Source organism: Schistocerca serialis, chromosome 12 (assembly GCF_023864345.2).
Source record: "Schistocerca serialis cubense isolate TAMUIC-IGC-003099 chromosome 12, iqSchSeri2.2, whole genome shotgun sequence".
NCBI classification, from domain to species: Eukaryota; Metazoa; Arthropoda; class Insecta; order Orthoptera; family Acrididae; genus Schistocerca; species Schistocerca serialis.
In genome coordinates, this window is record NC_064649.1 from 110,133,404 (window position 1) to 110,144,897 (window position 11,494).

General features: G+C 45.0%; 1 pseudogene; it reads left to right on the forward strand.

Moving 5' to 3' along the window:
• The first annotated feature begins 9,838 nt into the window (after positions 1 to 9,838).
• On the forward strand, positions 9,839 to 9,956 carry LOC126428479 (5S ribosomal RNA; annotated as a pseudogene).
• The last annotated feature ends 1,538 nt before the right edge of the window (positions 9,957 to 11,494 follow it).

Consider the following 11,494-nt stretch of genomic DNA (forward strand, 5'->3'; position numbering starts at 1 on the left):
AGGTGTAGGTCTATAGTTCTGCAATTCTGTTCGACGTCCCTTCTTGGAAACGGGGATGACCTGTGTCCTTTTCCAATCTTTTGGAACGCTACGCTCTTCTAGAGTCCTACGGTACACCGCTGCAAGAAGTGGGGCAAGTTCCTTCGCGTACTCTGTGTAAATTCGAACTAGTATCCCATCAGGTCCAGCGGCCTTTCCTCTTTTGAGCGATTTTAATTGTCTTTCTATCCCTCTGTCATCTGTTTCGATATCTACCATTTTGTCATATGTGCGACAATCTAGAGAAGGAACTACAGTGCAGTCTTCCTCTGTGAAACAGCTTCGGAAAAAGACATTTAGTATTTCAGCCTTTTGTCTGTCATCCTCTGTTTCAATACCATTTTGGTCACAGAGTGTCTGGACATTTTGTTTTGATCGACATACAACTCTGACGTAAGACCAAAATTTCTTAGGATTTCAGTCGTTCCCATCAGCCACCGCGCCGAGTGTCAACTTGGTTTGCGCGAGTATTGTGATCGATGACTGGAATAAAAAAAAATTGAATTTTCGAACAACTCCAATAATACAATCGATGCGTTACTTAACAACACAGTGAACACCGAAATGTTGCAACAACAATGAACCATGCCTGATTTAAAAGATCCGATACTTAAGTCACAGCTATTATGAGCAGACTGCGAACATCCCTCATCTACGGTCGGTACTCAACATTAGTTGTTTGTTGTGTGAATTCGTTTGTCGGCGAAGTAATAATTTCTATTTCACCTCCTAAGTGAGCCCAATGGCCATGTGTTTATTTAGAAAGGTTGGAAACGAAATATCGGTGCCTAGCACGTATCATTAACCCTTCCTTCAAGGCAAAATGCGTAGATTGTAACTTACACACTGTCTACTCAGGTTACTGTGACCATCTACACTCCTGGAAATGGAGAAAAGAACACATTGACACCGGTGTGTCAGACCAACCATACTTGCTCCGGACACTGCGAGAGGGCTGTACAAGCAATGATCACACGCACGGCACAGCGGACACACCAGGAACCGCGGTGTTGGCCGTCGAATGGCGCTAGCTGCGCAGCATTTGTGCACCGCCGCCGTCAGTGTCAGCCAGTTTGCCGTGGCGTACGGAGCTCCATCGCAGTCTTTAACACTGGTAGCATGCCGCGACAGCGTGGACGTGAACCGTATGTGCAGTTGACGGACTTTGAGCGAGGGCGTATAGTGGGCATGCGGGAGGCCGGGTGGACGTACCGCCGAATTGCTCAACACGTGGGGCGTGAGGTCTCCACAGTACATCGATGTTGTCGCCAGTGGTCGGCGGAAGGTGCACGTGCCCGTCGACCTGGGACCGGACCGCAGCGACGCACGGATGCACGCCAAGACCGTAGGATCCTACGCAGTGCCGTAGGGGACCGCACCGCCACTTCCCAGCAAATTAGGGACACTGTTGCTCCTGGGGTATCGGCGAGGACCATTCGCAACCGTCTCCATGAAGCTGGGCTACGGTCCCGCACACCGTTCGGCCGTCTTCCGCTCACGCCCCAACATCGTGCAGTCCGCCTCCAGTGGTGTCGCGACAGGCGTGAATGGAGGGACGAATGGAGACGTGTCGTCTTCAGCGATGAGAGTCGCTTCTGCCTTGGTGCCAATGATGGTCGTACGCGTGTTTGGCGCCGTGCAGGTGAGCGCCACAATCAGGACTGCATACGACCGAGGCACACAGGGCCAACACCCGGGATCATGGTGTGGGGAGCGATCTCCTACACTGGCCGTACACCACTGGTGATCGTCGAGGGGACACTGAATAGTGCACGGTACATCCAAACCGTCATCGAACCCATCGTTCTACCATTCCTAGACCGGCAAGGGAACTTGCTGTTCCAACAGGACAATGCACGTCCGCATGTATCCCGTGCCACCCAACGTGCTCTAGAAGGTGTAAGTCAACTACCCTGGCCAGCAAGATCTCCGGATCTGTCCCCCATTGAGCATGTTTGGGACTGGATGAAGCGTCGTCTCACGCAGTCTGCACGTCCAGCACGATCGCTGGTCCAACTGAGGCGCCAGGTGGAAATGGCATGGCAAGCCGTTCCACAGGACTACATCCAGCATCTCTACGATCGTCTCCATGGGAGAATAGCAGCCTGCATTGCTGCGAAAGGTGGATATACACTGTACTAGTGCCGACATTGTGCATGCTCTGTTGCCTGTGTCTATGTGCCTGTGGTTCTGTCAGTGTGATCATGTGATGTATCTGACCCCAGGAATGTGTCAATAAAGTTTCCCCTTCCTGGGACAATGAATTCACGGTGTTCTTATTTCAATTTCCGGGAGTGTATTAGAAGGCACCATCTATCAAAAGCCACCTTTTCCAGCACGTGGAGCGTCAGTGAGGTTCCGAAAGGTAGCGACAGTGCTCTGGAGCCATGCCGACAGCAGTGCCTTGGGCAGTTACGCTGGTTTTCTCGGTAGAGGACGAATGGGGTGAACATCTCCCACAGATTCTAGACTGGTACAAGTCCGCGGCGTTTGTTGGCCAGGGCAGTGGGTAAACTCATGCTGGTGCTCTTCGAACCATGCTCGTACACTATAAGCTGTGTGACACGGTGCATTGTCCTCCTGATAAATGCCATCACGCATAGGAGAAACAGACTGGAGATAGGGATAGATGTTGTTCAAACGTAACATATCAAAATTCACATTTGCCATGCCACAGCTATTAACAGTAGTGGAATTAAGACTGCTGAAGACGACATCCATGTATTGCACGATGCTGACAAGGGAACCTCCCCATCGCACCCCCCTCAGACTTAGTTATAAGTTGGCACAGTGGATAGGCCTTGAAAAACTGAACACAGATCAATCGAGAAAACAGGAAGAAGTTTTGTCGAACTATGAAAAAAATAAGCAAAATATACAAATTGAGTAGTCGATGTGTAACATAAGCCACATCAAGGACATTGTGATCTGAAGAGCGCCGTAGTCTCGTGATTAGTGTAAGCAACTGCGATACGGGAGGACGTTGGTTCAAGTCTTCCCTCGAGTAAAAATTTTAACTTCTTTATTTTCTAGCACTTGACGTGTGTCAATTATCAAAGTTCAGGCACTCACACAATCAACTTCGCTCTCGAAAATTCCAGGACATGTTCAGATTTGCTTGGACATATGCAGGATTTGACGGTCTACACACGGAAAAAATTGGAAAACGTTAAAAACATATGTTTTGACAGAGCACAGGGAAAACTGTGTGACTGTGAAACTGCTGCATTCATTTGTTGCAGTTTATGTGACAAACTCTTATGTTTTCATCACTTTTTTGGGAGTTATTATCACATCCACAAGAAAACCTAAATCGGGCAAGGTAGAAGAATCTTTTTACTCATTCGCCAAGTGTACAAGTTAGGTGGGTCGACAACATATTCCTGTCATGTGACGCACATGCCGTCACCAGTGTCGTATAGAATATATCAGACGTGTTTTCCTGTGGAGGAATCGGTTGACCTATGACCTTGCGATCAAATGTTTTCGGTTCCCATTGGAGAGGAACGTACTTTCGTCTACTAATCGCACGGTTTTGCGGTGCGGTCGCAAAACACAGACGCTAAACTTATTACAGTGAACAGAGACGTCAATGAAGGAACTGACAGATCATAACTTTGCGAAGATAAATAAAGTGAAATTTTTACCCGAGGGTAGACTAGACTCAAGGACCTCTCGTTTCGCAGTTGTTCGCGCTAACCACGGGACAAGGCGCTCCTGAACTAACACTATGCTTGTTGTTGCTTATCTTGCACATGGACTACTCAGTTTGTATATTTTACTTATTTTTTCCGTAGTTCCACACAACTTCTTCCTGTTTTCTCGATTGATCTGTGTTCAGTTTTTCAAGGCCTGTCCACTGTGCCAACTTATAACTAAATCTGAGGGGGGTGCGATGGGGAGGTTCCCTTGTGAGAAAGGTAGCTTTATGAATGAGCCGAGCCGCGACTCGCGTTGGTGCTTTTGGTAGGTTTCCGCCCTCTGTTGGGGCCAGATGGTATCGTTTAGTTGGCATGGCTGGGGTTGTCTCTCTTCTTCTCGTGTTGACTGGCGCCACTCGGTTTCGCAAGCGTTGCCTGTCCGCTAGTGGCAGCAATGGCGGTTATCGATGTGTAGTAACTGTTGCCCTATCTTTGGGGCGACGTCGTTGTTTATCTGTGTCGTGTGAGTGGCGAGTTCGGTTGGGGACTCAGGAGGAGCCAGGTCCGCGCAGTGCCGGGACACGCCGGGACCACTGGTGGCTCACATGGACTGCCGGATGGAAGTGCTGTGGTCACGAGGGTGCACGACCTCGTCCTAAACCGGATCCAGCAAGCTTTAAGATGAGTGCATTTCAGTCCAAGTAGAGAAACCTCCACCACTGTGACATATCGCGATTCTCCAGTGACTTGGGTTCGTGTTGCTGCTCGTAGTGTCGCCGAGGCGAAGAGCAGCGAGTGGAGTGCTTGGGGAAGGCGGATCTGATTAGCTTTCCTCGACTTCTTATTACTATTTACTGCGTTCAGCTTGTTACAATTTGTTAAATTCAGCCAGCGGTAATTTTTCGTGCCTGGTGGCCGCTAACGCCCCAGTTACCTGCCCCAGGGGTTAGTGTATGTAACGGCAGTGTACGTTTCCTCGCCTTGCCGCCGCTGTCCGGTAAGGCGTGTAGGTTTGGTAACTTCCTTGATTGTAGGCCGGTGGGTGATTCTTCTTCTCTGGCGGTAGTGGTTCCTTTCTCGTTCTGGGCGCTCTAAACAGAGTAATCTGGGGACGTAGTGCAGATCACCGGTTCCGGTTTTGGCGTTTTGTTCCATCGTTGCATTTGCTTTTTCGGACGTCAGATAGCTTCAGCAAGACTATCATTATTGATTCGTTAGACTGCCACTAGTCTGAGTTACCATCTTGTGAAGTCAATGCATCTCTTGGCTGCCTATCCAGTCACTCGCGAAAGTGTTTGTTGCCGAACCTTCTCAGAGGTCGATTCCTGGAGCACCGTCTGTGGCCCCTTGGTTCTTGTAAGGCATGTATGTTCTAAAAGGAGGTCTGATGGCCAGTAGTTCAGTGTAACGCTCCTTCAGCCCACGCCTTCTGCGGGTATAATCTGCTTCAGTAGTACCCTTTAAGGAACTTATGTACTGGTCCTTGTGTTTTAGTATTGTATTATTTATTATAATACCTTTTAATGCCTACTTTAAAGATATATGTCTAGTTAATAGTCCTGGTCGCCTTCTGGAATAAATCTGCCGCGCGGGATTAGCCGAGCGGTCTCAGGCGCTGCAGTCATGGACTGTGCGGCTGGTCCCGGCGGAGGTTCGAGTCCTCCTTCGGGCATGGGTGTGCGTGTTTGTCCTTAGGATAATTTAGATTAAGTACTGTGTAAGCTTAGGGACTGATGATCTTAGCTTTTAAGTCCCATAAGATTTCACACACATCTGAACATTCGAATAAATCTAGCGGAGTAGTGTTCAGTGGACGTTAAGGGTTGTGTTACAAAGTTTACCATCATCTTATTTGACGCGTTTGGTGATTAGTTGCTTGTTTTTTAATTAACCTTTGCTACCGTATTTGCTGTTTTACAGCAGGTTTCTAAATTTTTTATATTATTCCGTTCCTGGCGTGTAAGGCCTTCAGCCGTGATTGTGTCATTTGCCTTAAAATTCTAATTTGGTACTTGAATTTACGCAGTAAACCTTTAAAACCTTATTTACTGCCATTCCTGGCGTCTGATGCCTTCTGCTGCATTTGTGGCCACTTGCCTTTAATATTTCAATACCTCTAATTTGTAAGTTGCAGCGAGTTTTAAACAATTCTTAATTTGTAGCCATTCCTGGCGTGTAAGGCCTTCTGCCCAGATCACAGTGGCTTGCTTCAAAACATTATCTGCTGTTTCTGTATTTAATGGTGATTTGCTAAATTGTAACTCACTGAAAGCACTATTATTTACACAATTGTTTATTCCTTCATTAATAACGTGTGGTATTTTTATTTATTGTTGAGTCTGGAATTACTGGATTAAAATAAATTGTGTGTAACTGTAAAAGGCAACCAATAGTAACTGAGCACTGCCCCGTCCACAATCGTAACCGAATCCTGCCTTCTCTTGACTATCAGGTTTCAATGAATTTGCTTGAAGAGACTGAAAAATATATACATAAAAGCAAATCACCACATAATCTCGTCAATGAATAGATCGAGCTAACCAGTGAAGCCTTTCTTCAAAATTTCATTCACCTGCTTTCCAGATTACAATAAACACTACTCCCTTTAACAATAATAAATTCCAGACATTAACCCAACACGAAATAGTGCATAAAATATAACAGCTTACGTAGCAGTACAGTGCCTTTACCTAGCTATACAAAATTAATGTAATGTCGGATGTCGTAATATTTATTTATGTGCAACTATCCATCGTCACAAACTTTGCTTCCAATGTATGCCATAATATTTACGTAATATGCCCACTGTTGCAATATTTTTTTATATACATCTATCCCTTATCATTTCCTTTGCTTCCAATGTACACAACAATACTTACATAACCCCACTACAGTAAAACTTTTAAGAAACTGGCTGCTTTATTTCTTTACCTTAATTTCAGTCAGTTATTTTTTAATATAAATAGTAAGTAATGGAAGGTTAGTAGTTTGTAAATTTTTACTGTCACACACACACACACACACACACACACACACACACACACATATATATATATATATATATATATATATATATATATATATCGAAATATCTCCGAGATTGAAATTTTTTAGCTTTGATACGGTTGAGATGTTGCCATTTTTGTATCTGTCATTACTGGAACGTAATGGCGAGAATTTATCAACGTAAATAACCAAAACATCTACACTGTAATAATTTGTTGCGTCGTTTAAAATCGTTGTGAGGCAAAACTAGAGTTAAACAGGCATTATCTCATATCATATTTTGGTTGTAGGGCACCAACACCCCAAGGAAATTTCATCATATGGCGGAATAAAAAGTGAAAGTTAATGTAAAATGTATCTTAACGCCAGAAAAGCCACGTAACGTGACTCCGTTTAAATATCATGTTAGTACGCAGCATGTAGTTTAGATCAGTCCTTCACAGTTTGCGTATTTATTTCCTGCACTAGTTTTCGCGTAAACTGAGTTGCTAGTAAAAGGTAACTGTTGATACATGTATTGATACGTGGTTTTTAACTGGAATTAAGGAAAACGTGGAAGGGAGGACCCACCAATATAACTTTTTTTCACAGAACCTGTTTATTTAACAATATATAAACTGTGTTTTACAGATAATCTAAGCATTTAACCACGAAATTTTCTTTAACAAAATGATCAAAATACTTTTGACCTTAAACCTTAAGTTAAATAAGCTTTTAATCTTTGCAAAAATAATCTGGAGTGCTGTATTGCAAAACAACAAACAATATGACAAAGGTTACAAGACGGCCGGACCTGCAGCCCGCCCGTTATCGGGTGAAACAGCGGTGTTTACTACCGCCCTGGACACAGTCTCTCTTATTAAATGCCCTTCTGCAACACATGAAAACTATATAAGAACCAGTGATGACAAGAGTGACTCAGTTACTCAAAAGAGATGACTTAACTTTTAATTTGACAGCTGTATATCGAAAGGTTCGGGATTAAGATGCGCATCTGTGCTTAAAAGTGAAACAGATTAGCAGATAATATGACAATGGTAAGGATTACTTCAAAGCAACCAACCTACTAATTTCAATCGGCAACCAATGTGCGACTGGATCCCAGCTCGTCGCTTCTGACAATCTTATTTTGACTGAAGTCCTGGTGACAGTTGACTGTTAATACGAGGGTCCCTCCAAAAGAAATGCACACTATTTTTGTAAAAATACAGTTTTCATTCTGCATGTATGAAAGTTTTACAGAGTGTAGATACATCCTTCCACCTTGTTTTCAAACTAAGTTCAACCTGTTACCGTGAGTGGTGCAGTCACAGCATGTCTTCAAGATGGCTGCTACACTTGACGTTCGTCAGAAGCAACGTGCTGTCATAGAATTCCTGTGCTGTGAAAACGAGACAGTAGGAAACATCCACAAGAGGTTGAAAAAGGTGTACGGAGATGCTGCTGTCGATCGCAGTACAGTTAAGTCGCTGGGCAAGCACGTTACGTGATGAAAGCGGGCACGGCAATATTGAGGATTGTCCTCGCAGCGGCAGGCCTCGTACTGCACACACTCCAGACAATGTGCAGAGAGTTAACGAATTGGTGACTACTGATAGACGCACCACAGTGAACGAATTGTCACGCTACGTTGGGATAGGGGAAGGAAGTGTTTGGAGAATACTGAAAGTGTTGGCGTTAAAAAAGGTATGTGCCAGGTTGGTTCCCAGGATGTTGACAGTGGCTCACAAAGAAACAAGAAAAACGGTATGCAACGAACTTTTGGAACAGTACGAGAGTGATGGAGATGAATTTCTTGGAAGAATTGTGACACGTGATGAAACATGGCTCCAATATTTTTCACCAGAGACGAAGAGGCAATCAATGGAGTGGCATCATGCAAATTCACCCAACAATAAAAAAAAAAAAAAAAAAAAAAATTGAAAACCACACCTTCTGCTGGAAAAGTTGTGGCTACCGTGTTTTTCGAGTCAGAAGGACGCTTGCTTGTTGACATCGTGCCAAGTGGAACCACCATAAATTCTGATGCATATGTGACGACACTGAAGAAACTTCGACTGAGTCGTGTTCGACCACATCGACAAAAGCAGGATTTTTGCTGTTGCACGACAATGCACGGCCACATGTCAGTCAACAAACCATGAAAGCGATAACAAAACTCGGGTGGACAACTCTGAAACACCCGTCTTACAGTCCTGACCTGGCTCCATGTGACTATCATCTCTTTGGGAAAGTGAAAATTATGTAGAGAAATGAAAATGTTGTTCCTAAAGGACGTATCTACACACTGTAAAACTTTCAAACATGTAGAATAAAAAAAATAGTTCAAATGGGTCTGAGTACTATGGGACTTAACATCTGTGGTCATCAGTCCCCTAGAACTTAGAACTACTTAAACTTAACTAACCTAAGGACATCACACACATCCATGCCCGAGGCAGGATTCGAACCTGCGACTGTAGCAGTCCCGCGGTTCCGGACTTAGCGCCTAGAACCGCGAGACCACCGCGGCCGGCTGTAGAATAAAAGATGGATTTTAAAAAATAGTGTGCATTTCTTTTGGTGTGAACCTCGTATTTTCAAAGTTAAACTGATTCTCAGTTATTAAGAACGCTCTGAAGGAACGTCTTAAAACATTACTTGTGAACACTTATTACAAATGAACTGACTCGGCGGAACCACAAGATCCAGTTAGAAATGCTACAATAACGACCCGGTCTATCAAACACAGAAACGAACAGATTAGTGCAACAGGTTGTTCAGATTATAACTAATGACTGGGGAATGCAATTACAATCAAGGAATTGAACTGGTTCACAGCTAAATGTAGCCACAAGGTCGATCTTTTGTTTAACGGCAATTTGTCCCTTAGTACAATTGTTCCGACTTTATTTACAACCAAGAGCTGATTAATTAGAACATTAATGAACAGGTACAAACCAGAAAGGAAAGGCAATATAATAGCGGAACAAATTTTCAAACGACAATTAGTGTCTTAGTACAATACTACTGCCTTTATTTACGACCAAAGAGCCGACCGAGTAAAAGTCTGAGGGTCGGGTACAAACCAGAAATTAATAAGGAGGGCAGGGAGACAATGAAACAAATCATCACAAGTATTACAGAGTTTAACTCCCCTTTATCAGCAAGCAGGCAACGGCCTTGCCGCAGTGGATACACCGGTTCCCGTGAGATCACCGAAGTAAAGCGCTGTCGGGCGTGGCCGGCACTTGGATGGGTGACCATCCAGGCCTCCATGCGCTGTTGCCATTTTGCGGGGAGCACTCAGCGTCGTGATGCCAATTGAGGAGCTGCTCGACCGAATAGTAGCGGTTTCGGTCAAGAATGCCATCATAACGACCGGGAGAGCGGTGTGCTGACCCCACGCCCCTCCTATCCGCATCCTCCATGGATGACACGGCGGTCGGATGGTCCCGGTAGGCCACTCGTGGCCTGAAGACGGAGTGCTTTATCAGCAAGCAGTTCCATGGATCCACGGTGCGCCGCAGCGTTACTGAGTGGTGCCGATGAAAGCCAGGTAGAAAGGGGGCAGCCAGGCCACGAACGGTCGTCCGACACGAATGTTGCCAACCAAGATACAGGATGTCGGCCTGCTGCTTGTAGTCGACGCTGACCCCGGTATAGTTACTCTGCGCAGGCCCTCCTTGCGCAGCTCGTGGCTTCGGCCGCTCGGACCTCGTGACCGCCTCTTGTCGCGACGCTACCGCCAATCCCCAAACTACGTGCCTCCCTCACGGGACAGGGAAACCCGTATATACAGGGTTATTACAAATGATTGAAGCGATTTCACAGCTCTACAATAACTTTATTATTTGAGATATTTTCACAATGCTTTACACACACATACAAAAACTGATAAAGTTTTTTAGGCATTTACAAATGTTCGATATGTGCCCCTTTAGTGATTCGGCAGACATCAAGCCAATAATCAAGTTCCTCCCACACTCGGCGCAGCATGTCCCCATCAATGAGTTCGAAAGCATCGTTGATGCGAGCTCGCAGTTCTGGCACGTTTCTTGGTAGAGGAGGTTTAAAACACTTCACCATTAAGAAAAAATTTTGCTTCATCACTGAAAACAAGTTTCGCACTGAACGCATCCTCTTCCATGAGCTGTTGCAACCGCGCCGAAAATTCAAAGCGTTTGACTTTGTCATCGGGTGTCAGGGCTTGTAGCAATTGTAAACGGTAAGGCTTCTGCTTTAGCCTTTTCCGTAAGATTTTCCAAACCGTCGGCTGTGGTACGTTTAGCTCCCTGCTTGCTTTATTCGTCGACTTCCGCGGGCTACGCGTGAAACTTGCCCGCGCGCCTTCAACCGTTTCTTCGCTCACTGCAGGCCGACCCGTTGATTTCCCCTTACAGAGGCATCCAGAAGCTTTAAACTGCGCATACCATCGCCGAATGGAGTTAGCAGTTGGTGGATCTTTGTTGAACTTCGTCCTGAAGTGTCGTTGCACTGTTATGACTGACTGATGTGAGTGCATTTGAAGCACGACATATGCTTTCTCGGCTCCTGTCGCCATTTTGTCTCACTTCACTCTCGAGCGCTCTGGCAGCAGAAACCTGAAGTGCGGCTTCAGCCGAACAAAACTTTATGAGTTTTTCTACGTATCTGTAGTGTGTCGTGGCCATATGTCAGTGAATGGAGTTACAGTGAATTTATGAAATCCCTTCAATCATTTGTAATAGCCATGTATATAGGGTGTAAATTTTAAGTTGACAAACCAGAATAACTCGACAAATAAGCTTGAGACGAAAAAATGTGTAGAATACAAAATTGATTATTTT